This window comes from Gobio gobio (genome assembly GCF_949357685.1).
Source record: "Gobio gobio genome assembly, chromosome: 22".
NCBI classification, from domain to species: Eukaryota; Metazoa; Chordata; class Actinopteri; order Cypriniformes; family Gobionidae; genus Gobio; species Gobio gobio.
The window spans coordinates 36,888,378-36,901,986 of NC_137118.1; positions in this window are offsets into that span (position 1 = coordinate 36,888,378).

The following is a 13,609-nucleotide window of genomic DNA, read 5'->3' on the forward strand; positions in this document are numbered from 1 at the left end:
TAGAAGGGCTGAGAGCAGATGTGCCACAAGCGAGAGAGAGAGAGAGATGTGGAAGTGTTAGCTCTCTAAAGAGCCATTGGGTTTGATATTGTAGCGAGCTGATGGAGAATGAATAAGCAATCCATGAGAAATCCTGCAAAACAGGACGAAATAATTTTATTAAATGAAATTAATTTAATTTGTTACATTTATAGCGCTTTTCTAGGCACTCAAAGCGCTTTACATATAGAAGGGGGGAATCTCCTCAACCACCACCAATGTGCAGCATCCACCTGGATGATGCGACGGCAGCCCTATTGTGCCAGAACGGCCACCACACCAGCTGATTGTATATATATATATATATATGGGGATGAATAGGAGGCCATGATGGAAAGGAGCCAATGGGCAACAAAAAAAAAAAAGAACAATAAAAACATTGACAACCAATCAGAATGACTAAAGCTTGATCACTTACAATGGCAGACAACATAACCGCAGCACGTGCTTATAATAAACAGAACTTTACTGTCCGTTGGTGTGGATGTTATAATAGTTATCATTATAGTTATTGTTCTTGGTGTGAACGAACTTAAGTGATCTGATTTGGACAAATTATTTGAAGATCTGATGTGTCACGTTGTTAAACTAGCATTTCCAGATTCTTGCTTCTCAAACAGACGAGTTCAATAAAAATCAACATGGAGACAAAAAGGCAGGCTATGAGGTGTGGGCAGATATCATGTACTGTTGGAACGGAAGAAGACGGAGAAGTTGAACTGATTTTAACTTGAACGCTGAGTTTTTAGAATGGCGTGTCATGCGCGAGACATAAGGCATGAGGTTATACACATCAGTCTAGAGTGTGTTTACATATAGAAACAATAGAAATGGAAAAACTTGATCTGTGTGAACTATTACTACTTCATGACCCTTTATTAGGGGTTCTTGCTGATGGGACAATGTGTTATGTAAAGTATAAGAAACATCCAATGTTGTGCAAAATGTAACTGCAGTAATGTTCAATCAAGGGTTAAGACCAACACAGACATACCACTGGAAATGTTTGCCTTTGCAGCTTTTTGTTTTCTCCATAAACGCACAAGATGGCCAAATTCATCCCTCTCCACGAACAAGACAGGTTTAACAAGCCCTTGACATCACTTCCTTTTCAGCTGAAACAAAGAGAAATATATACACGTTGAGACAGTGTGTTAAAAATTATCTGTGACCAAAATATTTGAGAGGAAGGACTTTAAGGAAAGTTAATAACACAAAATAAAGATACATTCCTTAAAGGAAATCTGTTACAGCTAAATGTGTTCAACATTACCTGTGAAGGGTTGAACCTTTGAAGGACTTGTTCAGCCTCCCTGGCAGCTTCTTCAAGATCAGCATTGAGTTCAAGTTCCCTGTTAATACTAGCAGCTTTCTGACATAATTGGTAAAAATTTGATTTTGAGTATTAAAACTATGCAAAGAGAGCAAAAACATATGAAAGAAAGAGAGCAAAAACATATGTTAAATGAATTACAGATTACTGTTCAGAAAAAAATGCTGAGAGAGAGAGAGAGAGACAGAGAGACAGTAAATTTAAGGTTGTTGTCGGAGATGGAGGAGTAGGTGATCTGAAGTAACTGCAAGACAGAAAAAATATTAAATTACAATTACATAAATATTGAATTACAAAAAGGCATTAAAGGCATGGCAAGTGTTGTGGTCATTGTGGTAAAACTATGGTAAGGTGTTGTGTTACTATGCTTTAACTACAACTACCACAGTAAAACTATGGTTACTTACTGCTGTAAAAGCATTGTAAGTGTTAGGTTACTGTGCTCTAACTACAAATACTACAGTAAAACTACAGTTACTGTGGTGAAACCATGGTAAGTGTCGTGGTTACAGTGCTTTAACTAAATAGTACATAGTAAAAACAGTTACTGTGGCAAAACCATGGTATGCGTTTTGTTTACTGTGCTTTAACTACAACTACTACAGTAAAACTTAAATTACTGAGGTAAAACCATGGTAAGTGTTGTGGTTTCTGTGCTTTAACTATAAATAGTACATAGTAAAAACTGTTACTGTGGCAAGGCATGATAAGTGTTGTGGTTAATGTGCTTTTTCATTTATATAGATCAGTGATTTTAACACATAACTATAGGTCGTAATACCCTGCATGCACAAACGACCGGAGTCGTTTGTCGGAGGACAGTCTCATGACTTATAATTTTGATGGCACTGATAAGCTCAACAGATTCACGCCCCTTTTTAGGGGAAAATAAACTAGACTTCCCATAGACTTCCATACAAAATAGCAGCACAAAACAACGTCTGTACACAGAAATCACTCTAAACATGTCAAGTAATTATATGTCCAGCCTGCCGGCCAAGAGCGTGAAAGATACATCCACACACTTCATTTGATCAATTTAAAAACATGTCCCTTCATTCAAAATCGGAGGACCGTCTCATGATTTATAATTTTGATGGCACTGATAAGCTCACTGACATAAATATTTGTTTTTGCGAGATGAACTCGGGATTTTGAGCAAGTTTTGCAGGTGCTGTTTGTATGAATTGTTTCGAGAAATGATACTTCTTTTTTTTTTAAACGCCATATTTTTCTTATATTTTACCTTTATTCCACACCGCTGTCTCCACTGTCCTTTGAACGGCTCGTTTGCTTCCTGCTTCTGTGAAGCCCATCCCTCCGAAAAACGCAATGGTCTTAGATTGGTTAGATGGCCAAATGTAGTTTGTAGTTCTGCAACAGCTCTCTCTCTTTCGTAATGACTGCGACGTGGCCTCGCCCACTTTGTTGCGTGTTCGCGGGGGCAGTGTTTATGTTAATAGCGAGGGTTTATGATGTCACCAACCCGGGAAGAAGCTTGTTGTAGTCCAAACCGGCCGTTTTTGTAGGCAATAAACTGCCATAAATTTAAAAGACAATATCTCCGTTTGCATTGAACTTTCAGCGCTGTAACTTTGCAGATACTGTTTAGGCTCAAGGAGCAACATTACACACTAACTAAAGTTAAAAAAGGGAAATCGCATGCAACCACCCCTTTAAATACAGACATTACTGATATGCCGTGTATTAAATAATTAATAGGTTTGTAATCATATGAATCCCACCAAATGCGCATTTGAATCCAATTTAACTAAATTACATTTACTTATGTTTATATTGTAGACACTATTTAGCCTAATGCGCAAAAGATTATCAACACAAACCAATAGTATAACGGACTACCGGCACATCCGGGAACTTAACTGTTAATTTCGTCAACGCCCCCTTTTAGAACAAATTAGAAAATCTTGTGGACGGTTTAGCAAGTCAAGGGAACGAAGTAGTAAATCGTCCGCACGATTTAGCAAATCAAGGGAACTAAATAGTAAACAATGCACATGATTTATAAATAGAGGGGACGAATTAGTACATTGTGCGCACGATTTACTTTTTTTTTCTTGCACGTCATGTACAATTCAGTGGCAGAAACAAGCTTCCATTGTTTATTTCCATGACTTAACTATTAAATTTCTGTTTTAATATGATTTTTTTTAATCATACATTAAGACAAATGAACGAGAGCAGAGTCAGTATCATAGAAAAAATATATATTAGAACTATTTTAATGTTTTGTTTAACCATTTAAAAATAAAAATATTAGTCAAGGACAAAGCTGATTAACAACCAAGAAACCTATAACAGTAATAGAACATGTGGCAGGTTTATTAGTCTGCATGTACACATAATGCACATCTATTTTGACATCAGATTTTTTTTTTGTCCCACCCAATGCTGGTTATCACCATGTCAATCAATACGATTTTGGATTCAATCCTGTATTTAAAAAAAGATAGTCATTCCTAAAACTTTGCTACTTAGCAGCATGAAAAATAACAAATTGATATTATATATATATATATATATATATATATATATATATATATATGGCAGCCCTCTACAATCACTGCAGCTGTCAATCACGGATCGAGGTTTTCTCTTTTTTTTTTTGCACGATTCGTCCGCCCGATTTACTACTTCGTTCCCTCGATTTGCTAAACCGTCCACAGGATTACTAATTTGTTCCCTCGATTTATAAATCGTGCACACGATTTAGCCTAACTTTTATTTCCTGCATGTCATGTGCAGGGCTCCGTAGAAAATAGCCTACTGACAGTGTACATTGTTATATTGACAACGGATTATGTATTACATATTTATTTCTGAGAGACAAGTTTTGCAGGTAAGCCAATATGTGGTGCTGTTTGTATGAATTGTTTCGAGAAATGAACTTACTGTTTGCAGATTTTAAGGATTATTCGAGAAATGCCCCAAAGAAACTGAGAAAAACTGTAAAGAACAAACTGAAGTGGGCACGCGATCACTTTAATCCACTGAACGTCGCTATTTAAATTATTTTTAAACAGGCCTCGAGTTAGGCCTAACGTTACATTACTTAAATACACCACAGGCATTACTGATAGTGTATTAAAGAAATAATAAATTTGAAATCATATGAATCTCACCAAATGCACATTTTAATCCAATTTAATTCAAATTACGTTATGGTTGTAGACACTATTTAGCCTAATGCGAGAAAAATTATCAACACAATCAAATATTACACCATTCTTACCGGTAACTTAATCGACTTGCACAGAAGAACGACAAAGAGTTTATTCATCATAAAAACAAAACGGAAAGATGATTTGCCAAATAAATCCTGCTAAATGTACCACAAGCGTCCAGTTCATCGCTGAGTGGAGGCTCCGCCCACAGAGCAAATCTGGCCAATGGGCGCATAGCAAAACCAGGCGTCTTTGGAATGTATTGAGGATTAATACATCAAAGCTTTAGATTCTAATAGTGACATCACAATGACTTGAGAATATTAGTGCCTGCAATTCTCACAACTACTTCTAACAACTGCTTCTTACAACTACAACTATTTCTAACAACTGCTTCTTACAACTACTTCTTACAACTACAACTATTTCTAACAACTACTTCTTACAACTACTGCACTTCTTGGTACTTTGATCATTCGAGTTTCCAGAATAGCAACGAAAATGGGACAGCTAAATTCTTGCAACAAGAAAGCCAAAAAATATGATGCAGCCGTTCCATCTGATAGTAAGTTACATGACCATGTTATGAGATTATGAAATGCATTTGTTTGTTCTGTCCAGGGCTCTAACACTTACTTATTAGTTTAAAACACACAAACATGCTTATTAATTCATTAGTGTGTCAAAATATAAAATACATTTCAAAATAACTCACAATTTCATGCATAACCCTTTTAATTCAGTTCAAAATATATTGCATTGGGTGTCAGAGCTCTTGTGGAAAAGAAATAATATGACATGATATTTCATGACTCTTGCCACTAGATGGCCTTATAGCTCTATATATGGAGCACATGAGCTGTTCCACTGGGTCCTAAAGTCAGTTTTTCTTAAGTATGCATTCAGATCATACACATGCAGACATAATTAGGGTTGGGTACCGAAATCCAATATTCCAATATTGGATTCCAATATGGCACCGGTAAGTTACTTATATAACCGGTATGTACCGGACCGAATCAGAACGCAGATTTCGGTTCCTCATTTCGGTGCCAAAATTCAAACGTGCTTTCGCGCTTTGGCTGAGCCAGAGACAGACTCTCAGCGCTGGTCACATCACAACTCATGACAACTATTCAGTGTTTTCAACGACATCATGTTTATTTCAGGTTTCAGACATTTAAATGTTCATAAGTAGGCTACTAGCAAAACACACACACTGATGTCTATGAAAGCGGCAATGACAATCCTTTCAGACGGTTATAATTTGACTAACGTTACGTGTTTTATTCACATCAGATAAATGCACATTATATAGTAACTATATAGTTTACTCTATTCTTCTTCCAGTTCACTGGTCACTTACTTTCATGTATTTCGTGAGACGAGAATGAACTCAAGTGTTGTAAATCCGACAGATCCGATTCTGAGGCGCAAACTAACATGGCGCCGCCCATTGCGCTTTATAGATCAACTAACACACCGTCACTCACACATTTGAACATCAGATAGTTCGTGACACAGTTAAGAAGTTTGTGAATATTTTGAATAAAAAGAAAAAACGAAATAAACCCGATACAGCTGAGCTGTCAGCGCTATTGCAGCTGCTGTGTCATGTGAGAAACATGACGCGTCACCATGGAAACATTAAGGCGATGCGTTCAAAAATATTTAGCCAGAGAATATGATCATATTTCAAAATAAAGCTGAAGCTCGAAGCTGGTTTGTAGCAGAGCAAGAATACAGACTACTGCTGTTATTACTGTAACTGTTTAGAGTTATATTAGGCTTGTTGTAGTTGGGTGGCTTAGGTTTTACTGTGAATTTGTAAATATGTCAATTATAATTTGTAAATAAGTAAATTGTGTTTTGTATTTATTTATATTCATACATTTAAGTATACATTAAACTTTTAATAAATGGTTCAATTTAAATAATAAATAAATAAAAAGCCATTTAATGTCATCCACCTCGTTTGGTGGCCTTTTAAAAAAAAAAAGTATCGGTTCAGGCACCGTTTAGGCACCGGAACCGTTTTAAAAGTATCGGTTTGGCACCGGAATCGAAAAAAACCCAAACGATACCCAACCCTAGACATAATACAATCATTTTTTGGTAAAGTGTTAGCATTTTTGGTTTGAATTTTGAGCATTTTTATAAAGTATTAATTTATCATTTGTGAGGCAGTTAATGGTTGTAATAGTGTAATAGATACTGGATAATGGTAACGTTACCAATATTGACACATTATTTGGAAGTCACAGAAAATAGCTAGCTTCTTCATTGAATAATAAGATGGATAGAAGAATCATTTAATAATGTATAGCTATCATAGCTGTAGTAATATGAGTAGGCACTAATAAGTCATATTTCATTTATTCATAATAATTTTGGTTGATGTAATTCTTTTTTTTTGTAGATCAGATTGACACTGCAAAAGTCCCACTCCAACACCATCTGGCTTCTGATGTGGATGTGGCGAAAGGAAGAGTGGTGGAGAAGAAATGTAAGAAGACAAAGAGGGCGTGGTCTGCACTTTTTTGTAAAAGACACACCCAGAAGACCAAAACAGACCAGAGTGCAGATACAGCTGTACCACAGTCTAGCAGAACATCTGATTGTAAGTTACATGACCATGTTATGAGAATATGAAATGCATTTGTTCTGTCCATGGCTCTACACTTACTTATTAGTTTAAAACACACAAAAATGTTTATTAATTAATGAATGTGTCAAAATATAAAATACTTTTGAATGAGGAGGCATTGAAAATCTAAACTGAATTAATAATCTTTTAAGCATTAATGTATACCTTACTTTCGCATTGAAAAACAATATGTATTATTCATAATAATTTTGGTTGATGTCATTCATTTTTAGATCAGATTTCCAGTGTAAAAGACCCACTCCAACATCATCGGGCTTCTGATGTGGAAGTGATGAAAGGAGAAAGAAAGGAGGAAAAATGTCAAAAGAAAAGGTTTTGGATGGTACTTTTTGGTCACAGGAGACCTAAGGAGTCGGACGCCCTGCAATCTACAGCCCACATTGAGTTGGACAGGAGTGCGGACGCCCTGCAATCTACAGCCCACATTGAGTCAGACTGGAGTGTGATTGGCCTTCAAGCTTCATCCTGCATTGAGTCAGACTGGAGTGTGATTGGCCTTCAAGCTCCATCCTGCATTGAGTCAGACTGGAGTGTGATTGGCCTTCAAGCTCCATCCTGCATTGAGTCAGACTGGAGTGCGATTGGCCTTCAAGCTCCAGTCCGTATTGAGTCAGACTGGAGTGCGGAAGCCTTTCAAGCTCCAGCCCGCATTCAGTCGGACTGGAGTGCGGAAGCCTTTCAAGCTCCAGTTCGCATTCAGTCGGACTGGAGTGCGGAAGCCTTTCAAGCTCCAGTCCGCATTCAGTCAGACTGGAGTGCGGAAGCCTTTCAAGCTCCAGTCCGCATTCAGTCGGACTGGAGTGCGGAAGCCTTTCAAGCTCCAGTCCGCATTCAGTCGGACTGGAGTGCGGAAGCCTTTCAAGCTCCAGCCCGCATTCAGTCGGACTGGAGTGCGGAAGCCTTTCAAGCTCCAGTTCGCATTCAGTCGGACTGGAGTGCGGAAGCCTTTCAAGCTCCAGTTCGCATTCAGTCGGACTGGAGTGCGGACGCCTTTCAAGCTCCAGCCTGCACCACGTCCTTATTGCATCCTTGCTCAAGTATGAAGCCATCTTTAATTTTCACTTTGAAGGTTTATACTTTTACTGGGTGGTTGATAAATAATATGATGGTTTCAGATGGAGCATGTCACTCTGTAGGATGTCACTGCTTGATTTATTATGTCAAATAACCTTATTTGTTTTTTATAGACATCTTTGCCTACTATGAAGTCGGCAATATGCTGGGTGAAGGGGGATTTGGAGCCGTGTATGAAGGAAGGCGTATGAAGGATGGCCTTGAGGTTTCTTTCTTTTTTTTTTTTTTTTTACAATATTCACTAGTAATTTATTATCTTCATCCTTTTTATATCTGTTGCAAGTCCTGTAGTATAGAGCAAAAGACCTCTTTAAAATGTCAGATGGACCAAATATACTCTACATGTTTTTCAATTCATGCAACCTTTACATGTTTGTTGACCAACACGTTAATTGTACATCATTTTTACACATTCCTCTTCTTTCCTTTGTTGATCAGGTGGCAGTGAAAATTGTCAAACAAACTGAGGATTTGGAATATATCAGCCTTGTAAGTAGACTCTGCTTTCTATGCTTTATTCCCTTTGTCACTGTTTTCAATATTTGGAAAACCACCTCCATCTAACCATCATACAAAATTGTCTTACTTTTAGCCCGGCTCTCCCAAACCTCTTCCTTTGGAGGTCGCCCTTTTAATTCTGGCAAATGAAGGCCCCAGAGTGCCCCAGATAATCCAGCTGCTGGACTGGAAGGATACTGGGGAATTCTACACCATGGTGCTGGAGCGGCCTTCTCACTGTGAGGACTTGTTTCATTTTGTGACACGCCATGGAAACCGAATCAACGAGAAGTTAGCGAGGGACATAATGCGGCAAGTGACACAAGCCGCGTACATCAGCTGCCAACGTGGAGTGTTTCATAGAGACATTAAACACGAAAACATTTTAATTAACAAAGAGTCCTTAGAAGTCAAACTCATTGACTTTGGCTGCGGCGACCTCCTTCGAAGCTCACCCTACACTACATTCATGGGTATGTATTGAAGTAGCAAATAGCATCTAATGATTTCTAGCATGCTAATGGACACCTAGGCAAAATGCTGTGGCAATGCAATACCCATAACACAAACTCTCTTTCTTACAGGCACACGACAGTACTGCCCACCTGAATATTTATCAACGGGCCGGTATCACGGGGAGCCGGCAACGGTTTATTCCCTGGGGGTGCTTTTGTACTCAATGGTTTGCGGGAAATTTCCGGGCAGCCATGACCTGGACCTGATCAATGAGAACCGTTGGTTTAAATGTGGCTTGTCTCAAGGTGAGATCTTTATCACGACAAAGAAACAAAATAGGCAATAGAACATCTTAATAAAACATGGCAGGGTAGATAATGCAGGACTTTTTCAGATTTCTAACCTAAGAAGTATGAAGTTTAAGGTAATAATGTCTTTTCTATCTTTCTGCACAGATTTCTGCCAATTGATCTGTGCTTGTCTTCAGAGTGAGCCAACGCAGCGACTCGAATTGGGCAAGATTCTTCAACATAAATGGTTTGAGGTACTGAACTAAAAATATTTTGAAGATATAATCCAGCAAAAAAAGTTTTTTTTTCCCTCATGTCATTATTCTATACGTGTTTGTAACATAAGAAACATTTTCCCCTCATTCTTAACATAAGAATGGCCATTTGTAACTTGAACGTGTCTTCCAGTCTCATTCGCTTCCAGTTATTTGTATAATTAATAAACCTGATTTTTGCTTTTGTTTCAGGTCACAGATGTGGAGAACATGTAAAAATAGTGTTCCCTGTCACAGCCAGCCCAGTTCTTGTATATATGCAATACTGTAAATATATGTAAATATGTATATATGAAATACTGTAAATATTTGTATATATGTACTGTGTATATATGCAATACTGTAAATATATGTATATATGTGAAAAACTGTAAATGTGTGTGTGTGTGTATGTATGCCATACTGTGAATATATAGATTTGGCTTTTTAAATTATTTATTCTGTTTCTCATGTTTAATATATTAGTTAAAACAAGAATTAACATATGAACACGACTACATTATGACAGACAGACAGTACAATTATAATTTATGTCTTATTTGAAATTCACTATAAACGGTAGATGGCAACAGAGGAGCACTTATTGACTTTTTCCACTTCCAGCAATTTCCAATCCTTAAATATATGGAAAAAAATAGGAAGTCACAAAGTCTTATGAAAAACAAAAACTTTTCTTCAAATTATGACTGAATTACCTAAAAAAGAAGTAAAGAGCACAGTCAGTTCAGTGTGATATAAAAGAACAATGGTACATTTAATAAGAGTAGAATATTTACATTTTCCCTATAAAAATTAGGTTTTTGCACATTACTGTTGTCACTAAGGGCCCTATTTTAACGATCTGAAACGCAAATGTCAAAGCGCGAAGCGCAAGTAACTTTGTGGGCGGGTCTCGGCGCTGTTGCTATTTTCCCGGCGGGATAAATGGCTCTTGCGCCCGGCGCAAATCTAAAATGGGTTGGTCTGAAGTAGCTTCATTATTCATAGGTGTGGTTTGGGCATAACGTGAATAAACCAATCCGAGCGTCATCCAACATTCCCTTTAAAAGCAGGTGCGCAAGTTCCATTATGGATTGCTATTATTATGGCGTATTTACCAGGCGCACACCAGGAGCGGTTCACAGCCGAGGAGACTGATGTTCTTGTAAGAGCAGTGAAAGACAGAGAAGTGAAGTTGTAATGTTGTACATTGTGGTAAAGGTGATTTCACAGTCTTTTTTTTTCAGTCTTTCAGTTTTTTAGTCGATTTTTTTTCCTGGTTCTTGACGGACAAACCAATTTGTCAGATGTCCTTATATACATATATGTCTTGCCACTATTGGGCAAACAGGTCTTATCCTTAATTATTACAATTAGCCTGAATCACTAGATTTATGCCTATTTTTTCACATCTTCGTGGCACACCACAATGATTTCCGTCATCTCATGTGTTAATATTTTTTTAGTGTAACAATTTATGATTTGCAAAAATAACTGTTGCATCTGTGTAGGTTACATGAGCAAAGTGTATGCGCGTTGGCCACGCTATACATTATGGTCAAGCATGCGCCCTTAAAATAGCATAATGAACAACGCTCAACGCGCCACTGACTTTAGACTAGGTTTTTTCTGGTCAGTGGCGCAATTGTTTAATGGAACAGCAAAATAGCACCAGGGATTGTTTGCGCCGGAACACGCCTCCTTTTTTGCGCTGAACCGCCCAGGGAGCGCAAGTTCATTCACTATTTTAGCGACGTGCTTCTGTGGAGGGCAAAGCGCGCTTTGCGCGGGTGCAAAATAGGAATGACACATGCGTCGGTGTACAAAGTCAATTGCGCTGGGTGCAAGATAGGGCCCTAAAAGTACATTTTATCTGCATATCAAAATACACCGGACCCACTTTATATTAGGTGGCCTTAACTACTATGTACTAACATTTTAATTAATCATTTGATACAATGCACTTATTGTGTACATACATGTTTTTACATTGTACTTACATTTTAAAAAATACCTGCATGTAATTACGTCTGTAATTAATTTCTGTAGTTACATTTGTAATTACACAGTTGGCACTTCCCTTACACCTAACCCTACCCTTAAACTTACCCATACCACCACACCTGTCCCTAACACTACCCGTATCCCACCTCAATATCAGCAAAGGTGTTTTGCAATACAATTTGAACACAGTAAGTACATTGTACTTATTTTTTGATGTAAGTACATAGTACTTAAGGCCACCTAATATAAAGTGGGGCCAATAAACCTTTGTTTGACTCGTTTATTCTGAACACACTCATCAAGCACTACCACTCCGCCCTGCCCACCACTATGGGGAAAAATGTATTGTTGGCTATTGCCACAAATATACCTGTGCGGCTTATGACTGGTTTTGTGGTCCAGGGTCTCTCTCTCACACACACACGCACAATGTGATTTTTTTTATAGAGATTTTTTTAACGTTTCTGAAAGCAGTCTCTTCTGCTCACCAAGGCTGCATTTATTTGATCAAAAACTACAGTAAAAACAGTTATATTGTGAAATATTACCATTTAAGATAAATGTTATATATTTTTATGATGGTAAAGTCTCCAGTCTTCAGTCACATGATCCTTCAGAAATCATTAAAATATACTGATTTGCTGCTCAAGAAACATTCATTATTATTATTATTATTATTATTATTATTATTAATATTATCATAAACAGTTGTGCTGCTTACATTTTCTGTGTGTGTGTGTGTGTGTGTGTGTGTGTGTGTGTGTGTGTGTGTGTGTGTGTGTGTGTGTGTGTGTGTGTGTGTGTGTGTGTGTGTGTGTGTGTGTGTGTGTGTGTGTGTGTGTGTGTGTGTGTGTGTGTGTGTGTGTGTGTGTGTGTGTGTGTGTGTGTGTGTGTAAAAGTCTTGATGCAATACCATTGAAAGGTTTGGGGTAAGTAATATACAGTATGTATATATAAATAATATACTTTTATAATATACTTAATACTTTTATTCTGCAAGGACGTATTAAATTGATCAAAAGAAACAGTAAAGACATTTATATTGTTACATAAGATTTATATTTCAAATAAATGTTCTTTTTACCATTCTGTTCATCAAAGAATCCAGAAAAAAAATGTATCAAGGTTTCCACAAAAATATTAAGAATGCAAAAATGCTTTTTAACATTGATAAAAAATTTGAATCATTATTAATAATTGAGCACAAATAATAATAATTGATGATAATTAAGCACAAAATTAGCATTTTACTATGATTTCTGAAGGATCACGTGACACTGAAGTCTGGAGTAGACTGTCCCTCATGGACAGATTATAAATCTGTAAATTTTTTAATGTCTGTTAATATGCATGTGAATATTGTGGAAGTCTGTTTTATTTTAGCATCATTTTATTGTTTTTTATTTTTATTTATTTATGCATTAATTTGAAAAAAGTGTGTATGTATATGTGACCCTGCACCACAAAACCAGTCATAAGGGTCTTTTTTTTATTATTGAGATTTAAGAACTGAATAAATAAGCTTTCCATTGATGTATGGTTTGTTAGGATAGGACAATATTTGGTCGAGATACAACTATTTGAAAATCTGAAATCTGAGGGTGCAAAAAAATCTAAATATTTAGAAAAATCGCCTTTAAAGTTGTCCAAATGAAGTCCTTAGCAATGCATATTACAACTAATAATACATTTTTTGATATATTTAGCAAATATAGAGAAATATAAAAACTTTTAAAACTGATTGATGTCACAGACACGTCAGGTTCCAACCTCCACCAATCACAACGCACGCCATCTCCTGAGTACTG